This window comes from Pteronotus mesoamericanus, unplaced genomic scaffold (genome assembly GCF_021234165.1).
Source record: "Pteronotus mesoamericanus isolate MK-2021 breed Mesoamerican mustached bat unplaced genomic scaffold, CSHL_Meso_final contig_82, whole genome shotgun sequence".
NCBI classification, from domain to species: Eukaryota; Metazoa; Chordata; class Mammalia; order Chiroptera; family Mormoopidae; genus Pteronotus; species Pteronotus mesoamericanus.
Window position 1 is genome coordinate 21,760,301 of NW_026555265.1, and position 11,117 is coordinate 21,771,417.

Here is an 11,117-nt window from a genome sequence, read left to right on the forward strand (position 1 = left end):
CCATATGAAGAAGGTATTATTTTTGTTTTGCTAATTAAGAGATTTACCATATTTACTATTTATGAGCTCCCTCTGGGGAATATAATGGTGCATATTTTTTATTAGAATCTACAAGAGCAGTTAATTTTTATTATTGTGATGTCATAGTCTCAGGGTTTTATTAAATTACCAACATTTTTAATGAACTTTAATTGGTTCTAATAGTTTTCCATCAGTACAATAACATTTCCTGAGAAAACAAGACAATTCTATTTTGATAATATTTAAAACTGGATTTCTGCTAGCACTTCACTCATGTACTATATGAATTTAAGTAAACAATTGACTGTTTCAGTTAGTCATAATTTCAGAAAGAAATTATTTTTTGCTAAGATCTAAACTTCTAATCAAGTGCTAAATCCCAAATCCTCACTCAATTTTAATTAAACTGAGTAAATACTCATGTAAATTACATAGTACATTATTAAAACTTCCATGATTTTTAAAATAGAAAAATAAAGCTACAAAGAATAGGCATGTATTAAAAAATATTTAATTTAAAATATAATACATACACACCAAAACATAAGAATGATAAATAGCAAGTATTTATTATCCTCAATTCATTATCTGAGTATCCAAAGGTCTATGGTTGCACAAGAAACTGAATGTTGTTATAACAGGAATCAGGAATACATTCACTAACAAAATCATCAGTCATAACTATATTCCCTTCAACTACCCACGCCCCAAAACCCCATCACCTGCATTTAGCAACTTACACCACTGCTGAGTCAGTCTTTTTAGACTGGTTTCAGTTAATCCAATAATCCAAAGCAAACACAACATATATCATTTGTAAGGTAAAATTTGAAATCTTAGCACAGATACAGGATCTCACAAAAGAAGAGATTTCCATGGCAGTGTTGCTGGAGAACTGCTTATATTTCACAAAAACACATTGACAGATGAGATTTTTTCAGAGTTAGACCAGTTAAAGGTTGAGAATGAGGAAATCCAGAAGTATGAAAAGATGAGTTTTACACAACAAATATGATAACTTTGGTAAAAGCAAATGTAAAATGATAGATTTCAGGTCCTGTCATTATACCAAGTTTATCAGAGAAATTGTGCAAGATTTAATACTAGATTCATTACATGAGTTGCAAATGTAAAGTACATTTTATGAAACATAAATTATTGTTTCTAAGTTATCATCTATTTTTTAAAAGTCTTAGTTACTTTTTCAATTTTAATAACATTCAGCATTGCCTTTTTTTGTGTGTGTAATTCTCTTGAAATGCACTTTGCTCATTATGTCTACAAGTGGAAAATAAGAACTGCTTGCATATTAAAATGTTGGGTGTTGATGATTTTAGTTTTACTTTGTGCTTTTATTTTCTAAGTTACCTATATTGAGAGAGCATATTTATGTAATCATTAACACTTCAACATCAGTAATTTTTAGAAATAGGTTGACAGTCTTGCTTAAATAAATGAAACATTAATTTACATATTGTAGTACTATGTGTAGTTTTATATATTATTTCTTTTTAAAAGTATAATTTGGCTGAAGTAAATATTTAAAACAATTTTACATTCAAAGAATAAAACTTTCCTTTGAATTTGACAAAAGGCAAATTGTTTTAGTTGTAGTAGAATACAGGTGTCCATGTAAAAGGCAAATTAACCTTATCAAACATTTTATAAAGTCAGAGCAATACCAAAAATAGACTCTAGGCCTTTTATTTAATGTTGTGTTTAAGTAATACTTAACACTTTGTTTTTAGTTGATATGGTTGATTGTGATAATTTCTCACAAAGCAAATTTAAGTGAATATAGTATGAATGTTAAAACAATAATTGACTTTTATCAACTATTGTTTTTCTCATTAGTGCATAGAAAATACTCAAAGATACATCTGTATAAATGTCTAATTTGTGTAAAACGGCAGAAGTAATAGAACGTTACAATTACTTGTGTAAAGCCATGCAGTTCAGTGATAGAAAGATGGTCTTATTTTAACTTTTCCTCAGCATTGCACTGTTCAATAAGTCTTTTTTACACCAATATTAAAATCCTAAAATGTCCATTCAACTGCTTTTATAGACTTAATGTAGCCATTCTAATACTTCCATCTGAATTAAGTTCTAGAGAAATTTATTAGATTACAATAAAATAGTAATCACAGAATTTGTTTTCAGAAGTTTTTCCTTAACCCATTTTACTTTAAAGATAAAGACAATAATTGATTATAGAGTAAAATTCTATATTTCTCCTTATACAATTTCTCTTGAAAACTACTGTCATTAATGGAAACAAGAATGAAATAGACAAAAAATAAATTGATTAAAACTAAATGTATAATACACGTGCATTAAAAGTTGTGGTGAATAAGGGTGTACTGTCTTGGGTTAAAATAACGTCTTGTTTAAATTATAAAGTCTAACTGATTCTCTTCAGAACCTTTTCACTAATTAGGATATCTGTGGCAATCCCCTATTCTAGAAATGGTAATTTTGTTTTGTATAGCTTTGTGAAAGGATTTTGTGTGTCTCCACTAGTTCTTTTTCAGTTAAATACATCTAAACTGCATTAGAAAAAAATATAATGAACATATTTATACTTATTATTATTAGTATTATTATGTGCTGCATATGTTTTAAAGTACAAATGGAATGACATAGTATTTTATATAGCTCTTCATAATCTTCATGGTAAGGTTCATCATAGTGCTGCTTTTGTTATTGTTGTTGTTTTAAACACAAAAGTCAGTTTCAGGCATATGTTTCTAAATTAGATTTTCGAAAACTGAGGTCATGTCTAACACACATGGATGTTAAAATCTGAACACATCAAAGGTATATTCTATAAGATTTAAGCCTTGGGCAGAAGCTCTTTTATTTTTCTTTGGTTTTATTTTAACACAGCTGTGTTGATTTGGGGTACTTTTCCAAAATCGTATCATATAGCATCTAAAAAAATGGAGAGGCTAGCATAAAACATATAACAAAGTATGCTGTATTACTTAATGAAACCTAATAGAGCCACAGTCAATCTTACAATTAATATTAATTTCTTAAAGCTCTTTAATCTCAAGTTATGAAATATTTTATGAAATATATGTAAAACTACACAAATATAATAGACACTCATTTACACATTGCATAAACAATAATTAAATTTGTCCATATTTGTATTATATTCTCTTTTTAAGTAGAAACAAAATTTTCTAGATAGTTCCATAGCTCTATACTCATCCTTTTCTATTCCTCACCTTCCCAGAGATAACTAACCATCTTGAAGCAGGATGTAAATTATTCCTATGTATATTTTCATATTTTTACTACATATGTATGGTTTCCTGATCTCATCTGGACAATTAAAGTGTTATACTTAAGAAATTGATATATCATTATTATTAGTTTTTAAAATTTTAATTAGAACCAACTGAATAGCACTAGTATTAAAATCGACTAGGCTACTGCCAAGACTTAAATCTTTAAAATTGATTTTTGGGGGAATAAAAAGCCTTTATGTAACAGTTATTATGAAATGTTCCATTTTTTTCCATGACCTTTGTTTCCCACTTGTATAATCATTTATACAGAACTTCATTAGCCTGCTCCTGCGGAGAAGCACTAAAAGCTGTATAAGTAACCATGGGTTAATTGGATAACTGTGGTAATTTGAAGGCTTATACATGCTGACTTTGCAACTATTAATAATACATGAAGCTTACAACAGATAACCTCTATCTTGGTATGGAAAGTAACTGAGAATAAAGGCTGGATTCCCTGGATTTGATACTGTGGCAAGTCGAAAAAAATTCTTTTAATCTGTCTCTGACCCAGTCTACTCATCTACAAAATGGAGATAACAAAACCTACCCTGCCAAGTTGTTATGAGGATTATATGAAACAATGTCAAATAAACAGTGCTAAGTGCCCACTAGATATGCTATCACAGTGAATGTAAATTGTATACATTTTACACTTTCAGAAATAATTAAGGCGCTAGCTCATTGATGGACTTGGAAGCCCAAAATGTAAAATGTAAAATTCATTTCCATTTTGCCCATTGATATTCCATTTCTTGATTAAGTCAGACAAGAGCTTCTTTCATGAACTTCTTGGGCTGATTTATCCGATGGATTATATTTGGGAGCCTAGCTTCTCTTCTTCTTCCAATGATGTTGTAAGCACCTGATTGCCTGTATTAAATCCCTTTTTTATTAAAATAGCTATAGACTTATTTCTGATTTCTTCAACTCCACCTTCTTCCAAAACCTTTATCAGGTTTTAAAAACAGAGGCACTCCATGTAGTAGACACTAGTTGTCAGCCCCAGGACCTCTGGGATGAGAATCTGGAATTTGTTAATTCACTTGTTTGATTTAAAGTGAGTGAGATCTGAATGCAATTTGAAAATGAGACCCTGGCTATTTGCAGTATAAAGTGACAAAACAGTACCATGATGTATCACCTGTGGTCACCTATAATGGAGTGCCAATTGAGGTAAAGCTTTGGTGGTCTGAACGGTTCCTGCAGGAAGTTATTATGACATTAATAAAAAATACAAGGACTATGTGGGTGGGCCGCCTGCCCCAAATCATTTAGAGAAGTGATATACCCAGCTTTTTACATTCTTGGCTCAAGGCACCATGAGGGGCACTGAGACCTTTTTTGACGTACAGCCTCAGGGCTATTGTAATTGAACCTATCACTCAACCATGCTGGATTGGGGCCTCTTACGTGAAAGTTTAGAGCATTGACTGGGGAAAGTGAAGGGTCCTGAAAACTGGAATGGAACATGTGGATGGGTTTGGATTAAACTGAGCCTTCCATCCCCCAAATTCCACTAATCCTTCTTTGTCAAAAGGTCGAGTTCTTTCTTCCCATCAGGTGATGCTGGAACAGCCTTGCTCAGAGACCTCGAGGCAGTTATCTTGTTAAAGGGTACCCATTTACCTCACCTACTTGTTCACTCCTAATCACCTTCAGAGTGAAGATCACAAATTCATATTCCAAAATGTTACAACTGCAATACCCAAACCAGGAAGACAAGGCTTAATAGATTTGGCTAATTTATATCAACAGAAACCTGGAGAGTGTCTATAGGCTATGATTCTAAATGTGTTAAACCAGAAAAAAACAAAAGTGACTTTAAAGTGGCTGCATTTATTATGATTGTATTAAACAGAGATTCTAGAATCTAAGGACTAGTTTGAGCAGCTGGAAGTGGTTCTAGCTGTGTGCTTGGTATTGACTAAAACGGACTCAAATTACATTTTAGTAAAGAAAGTTTAGATGCCAGAAATTCCCTGGCATAATTGAGAGGGAGGAATTCATGTGGCTCTCAAGCATTTGACATGTGACTAGTCCAAATCAAGATGTTCTTCAAGTGTAAAATAGTGCAAAAAGTATAAAGTGTCTCAATATTTTTTATATTTATTGCATATTGAAATAATAGCTTGTCTATATTATGTTGAATAAAATATAATTTTATAAACAATTTTACTTATTTTTTTGTGTTTTAAAATATGGCTTCTAGAAAACTTAAAAGTATACATGTGGCTTACATTTGGGGCATACATTTCTATTTCTGTTAGGCACTGATGACTTAGAGGAATTCGAATGTTTGAGTGGATTTATCATTTGTGACACACTTAGCTATGTTCCAACTTTATCTCCCGAAAGGACTCATAGGTCAATCCTTTCAACAAGGCATTTAATACTGCACTCAGAAGAGAAGCTCTGTTGTCCTTACACAGCACTTTAGTGTTTGTTCTCTGTAGGCTAGGGATGCAGTTAGAAAGAGCTGCAATTGTAATTAGCCACCAATTTCAGCATGAACGATAGGGTCATGGAAAGACCAACACTTTGCATGAGACTTCTCTTACTAAAATAGTAGACTTATTATTTCTGATTTTGTCAACTGCAACTTCTTCCAAAACTTATATCAGGTTTTAGAAACAGAGGCACTCAGCCACAAGGCCCCCTTGACTGCTCTTTGACCTACATTTTTCGATTTGTCTGCTTGTTGGGTATCTTTGGATAATGAAGGAAACATGCCACATTTAGATGAGCTAGTTCTTCCTATTTCCCAACTATCCAAGAAATAGAAATAATACTATTTCTTTTGAGTGTGACTGTTAGCAAGAGAAGGCGGTCCTACTTTATTAGCTTGCAATGCCAAGCAGCTCTGTTTTTTTGTGTCACATGATGGAGAAAACTCAATTGTGCAACAATGGGATGTAGTATGGTGCTTCTGGCAAATTCTGATAGAATCGCAGCAGAGACTACCTAGGACTTCAGAGGAAAGCAATGGCCTCTTTGGGATAAAGCTAATCATCTTCGAAGTTCTAGTTTCTGTCTTGCAACTATGGTCTAGGAGTGATTGAATTTCTGGTCAAGGGAAGCTAAATTCCTCCTCAAACCATGCAACCATCATAAACTGGGAGATGCTTGACTGTCTGTCATAAAGTTGGGTGTGCTCAGCAGCATACCATACCATCATCAGTAGAATTGGCATGGACGAAGCAATATAAAGCTTAAGCAGACACTCAAAGCAGAAAACTGCTGCATGTGCAGGTAGTTCCAATCACGATGTATCTATTCCTGGTACATTGCCACCTCTCCCTCAATCTGTAAATATGATCATCTGGGGTGTTAGTCAACAGGGGGAAAAACTAAGCCTGATAAACATTTAGTTTTCTGCATGGTATATTGGTGTTGTTTGGAATAGGACTTCCGTTCCATTATATCCCATACAAGAGTCCCAAGAAGAACAGTAGGGAAAGTAAATGTTAATTGAAGGAAGAACTTTTAATGGTACAACTGGTTGTCCACCTCATCTGGAAGGAGAGAAAATTAGAGACTCAGGTTGATGCAGGGATAGTAGCTAAAATGTTGTATAGATTTTGGGGCTGTTATGATGGGGGCTTTTGAAGAATCCATAACAAAAAAATCTAGGCGAGAGGGGTATGAGATGGACACTTTGAAATGAATTCAGAATTGAGGATATCAGTGCCCTGAATGAACACTTACAAATAAATGTGTTACACGGAAGGATTTTAGTAATCAGGCGGCAAGGTTGACCTTGATGTCATTCCTCATCTCCCTCCACTATCCCACTGTTGGCACAGTTAGCTCATGAATAATGTGTGCAGGTAGTAAGGAGGGAATTACGTTCGGCCTTAAAGATCTACTATTACTCTAAACAAAACTGAATGGCCGCCAATATTGCCAAGAGCCCAGTTGGCCCTTAGCACAGAATAATGCTGAACCATTGATACGATGGAATAGCACAGGTCCATCCGGCCAACTTGGTGGTAGGATGATTATACTGAACTCCTTTCTTTATGGGGAAGAGATAAGGGATATGTTCTCACTGAAATAGATATTCTGTGAATAAATTTTATTTCCTTCCCACTATGCTCTGCCAGACCCACCATCCATGAAATTATTGTATGCCTTTGTTCTATATCAAGTTATTGTGCATAACAGGACTTTGGGCAAAGAAATTATTTTCAGCAATGAATTGAAGGAAAGGACTGACTACATGTTTCTGTAACAGTGGACTGGCCCACTTCATACCTAGTATATTCAGTTACGGAACCACTGGGTGCCTTATGAGGTTAAGTTTCATTCCTCAAGCAAGTGGTCACATGTTCTGAACCAATCGTTAATTTCCTGTTTCTTGCATCGCCGGTCTAGCTGTGATTAGTGCTGTCCTCGAAGCATTCCTATTTCTCCCTCCTCCAAACGCCATGGTAGGATCGCACTTCCCTACTTGGTTGAAATTAAGTGTGCCTGTGACTTTCTTTGGATAAATAAAAATAGGAGAAGTTATTTCTTTGCAGAAGCTTTTAAAGCCAGCTCATGACTATTGTTGCTGTTGCAGTCATGAAAGCCTGAGTCATGATGGAATGTCTACCAGCCTCAGGAACCTAAAGGTCAGAGTCTCCCTGCAATGCAAACCTCAGCCAGTCATAACTTACGTGTGTGCTTCCTTGGAGCTCTTATCTTCTGCTGCCATAGAAATTGTTTTTGCTCGTTTTCACAGTATAAGCTACGGTAGTACCCACCTGTGGCTGTGGCTCCAACCTGCGGCTGATTCAACAGTTTCTTTGAGCAATGTAAAATAATAATAAAATGTTTTACTTTTATAACAAATTGTTATGTGCTGATTGCATAGCCCTCCACACATTAACTTTCTGAGTTAAACTGAAGTTGGACTAATGTCCACGTTGTGAAAAAAAAATTCTATAGAAATGAATGTAAAGAGAAAAAAAATATCATTGCCTAAAATTATCCTAAAAATTAAAGATTACAAAGGGCTAGCCAATTGTGCTCTAGTTTCCAAAAAATTAGTGAACTGCCAAATATAATTTCCTTTATATATATTACAAAACTTGAACAAAAAATGGGTTTAGGGGGAAGGAATGTGACAGTAAGCTGGCCATTAAGGCCACAGACTTTCCATCCTAGAACCATGGTCCAATTTGTTTGTAATCTTGAGAAGGCCCCCACACTGATAAATGCTGCAATGACTTACTTTAAGCTTTGACTGAGCACATTTTGGCACAATGCCAAGAGTGAGCAGTTCTCTGCAACCTCTGCTGAGATCCTTACAGCTATTCGTGCTCAAACTAGTAGCTTGAAACAGCTCAGAGTTAAGGGAGCTCTGCCGAATGGTTTGGTGGCCACTGATGAAGAGTGGATGTGATTTTGTGTGGGTGAGATCATAGGCAAGCATGCGATTAGTGGCTATAATATTGGAAGACCAACCTTTAACATGTTTCTTTTTGGTTTATTATTTGAACATTCTTGGACCATGAGGGATCAAAATGGTATTTGAATTAAAAAATGTCAAAACCAATGTTTTCTATATCAAACACTGCATGAAATGATCATGATTTCTCTTGATATCAGGTTTTCTTTTGCTTTAATAATGTTAATTCAGCTCTAAATGCATATCTTTACTCAGACTGACATGCTCAGCATATGTGTGACTATACCAACCTGGTAAATATATACGTGATAATAACATTTTAATTTGAAGGTTAGAAATATGATTTTTTTTTTCCCAGAAAAGTCAGGGAAAAGTCCTTGGGAAAACTAGAACTGGCTACAGCAGGAGAAACAGAAATATCATGTACTATCATTAAATCATATCAGTAGTTAAGGAATAAAATTTGGATCAGAGACAGACCTGTTTGACAACACCTATGTCTGTAAATGTTGGGGTATTGGTGATATTCTAAGAATGTATCTTTGTAACATCTCTAAGGTCAAGATAGTGAATGAGAGCCATAACTTACATTTTTAATCTAATTTTGATATGTGTATTATTAGTCTATTTGGTTTTATGATTTTTACAACCTATCTTTGCTAAAATAAAATACCCAATGGATATTTAAATGGGGTTATAACTTAGTGTCATCCATGGATATAACAAGTATATCATGTCCTAAAGTAAACAGAAGTGATTGGTTATTTTAAAAAAAGTGGGGGGATGTTTTGCATAGAACAACAGAAGGGATCTAAAGTAGTGCAGGAAGGAGTCTACGGCTGCAGACTAGAAGTTGAGTGTCATGCCGTTGCTAGGTACTGCTTAGAAGGCTCTGAGCACAGAGCATGTCTCACTGGGTCTGTAGGGCGCCATCTGCCAAACCAGGCCTCTACAGTCAAGGTGGAGAATAGCTGAGGTAAAATAATAATTGTATTGCATAAATTGATGGGCAAATGAAGATTCTCACTGAATTATCAAGATGATGAGGGAGTTACTTTACAGTATCTGTTCCAACACAAGGATTATTTATTTCTTAAAATTTCATTTATAAACTTTTAATCTGAATTCTTTACAAATAGATGTTCTGTCTTCAGGAGCTCAGCATACCTAAAGAATGCCTGCTCACTGTGTTTCTGAGTATGTCTGCTTATCTGCACACCTCTAAAATTTGTTGGTTTTTGGTACATTTAAAAAATCAAAAGCATCCTTCAAAAATTCAAATCAAAAGTATTCTTGAAAACTATTTTCTCCACTTGAGCCTCTACCTGAAGAAAGCAAAATTCAATGCAATATCTCTACAAAAATCAAGGTTTTGGCAATTAACATAAGGTCAGACACTGTGTTTTTTCTTCCTCTATTCTGAAAAATCACAATATTTAGCAGCGAAGTTTTCCACATTAAAAATATTACCGAATTCTAAGTATAATAGTCAATGCCTTTTGGGAATAATTTAAATCTCCAAAGTGTTCATGAAAAACTCTAGAAATAAAATAGTGTTAATAATGTCAGGACAATACAAAATTTACTTAATTTTTTAAGTAACTGAGATAAACTTGCTTTAAACTGTTCTTCATAGAATCTCATTGTTGAGTTCAACTTTTTAATGCTCAAATCCAATTGAAGCTTCCATGTTCCATATCTCTTAAACTTCAGGAAGACAGAGTTAGGCATGCCTACTCCGTATTGTCAATTGTTATGAAAATGAAACTTTTTTTTTCATTTTCTCTATTCAGAGAGAAAAACTTTTGGAGTATTACACATAAATTTAATCCATTATCTCAGTCTTCTGTCTTCTGTGCTCCTTTTCATATTTTCAGAGAATTAGTAGAATTGCCTAATAACTGTAGTCACTGAAAACAAAAAACACATTTTACAACTTTATAGCTGTGAGAAACATGTACTTCTTCCTGTTAACTGTTGGTGATGAACCCAATTGGTTAAATCGATGTGAGGTTATGATTTTATCCCCAATATCGGTCTATATCAATTAGAAATGATTAAGTTTTCATTTTAGAAGTGTTTACTAATTTCCTATTAAGCACAAATTAATGCTGTAGAACCTGGCAAAGAGAAAGTCAATGAGGGGCCACTACATATGATGATCCAAAGGAAAACCATGCATGAAATTGGTTTTAATAGAGTTTAGATCTTTTATAACTCCATATACCTAGTATAATACTTTCCCCCTGAGTAGTCACTTAGTAAGTTAATTTTACTTAAGTAAATGAATAAATAATTATCCAGATATTTCATGGAGAGTAGAATAGATATTTTATATAAACTAAATGAATGTGTTATTTTCTAGAGTCAAATACAAAGTACTTAAAAATATATATAACCCC

The 11,117-nt window shown here is 33.9% G+C and overlaps 1 pseudogene; it reads left to right on the plus strand.

Annotated features, from left to right (window-relative positions):
- Window positions 1-8,475: 8,475 nt before the first annotated feature.
- On the plus strand, window positions 8,476-8,841 carry LOC129079829 (ATP synthase subunit g, mitochondrial-like; annotated as a pseudogene).
- Window positions 8,842-11,117: the final 2,276 nt, after the last annotated feature.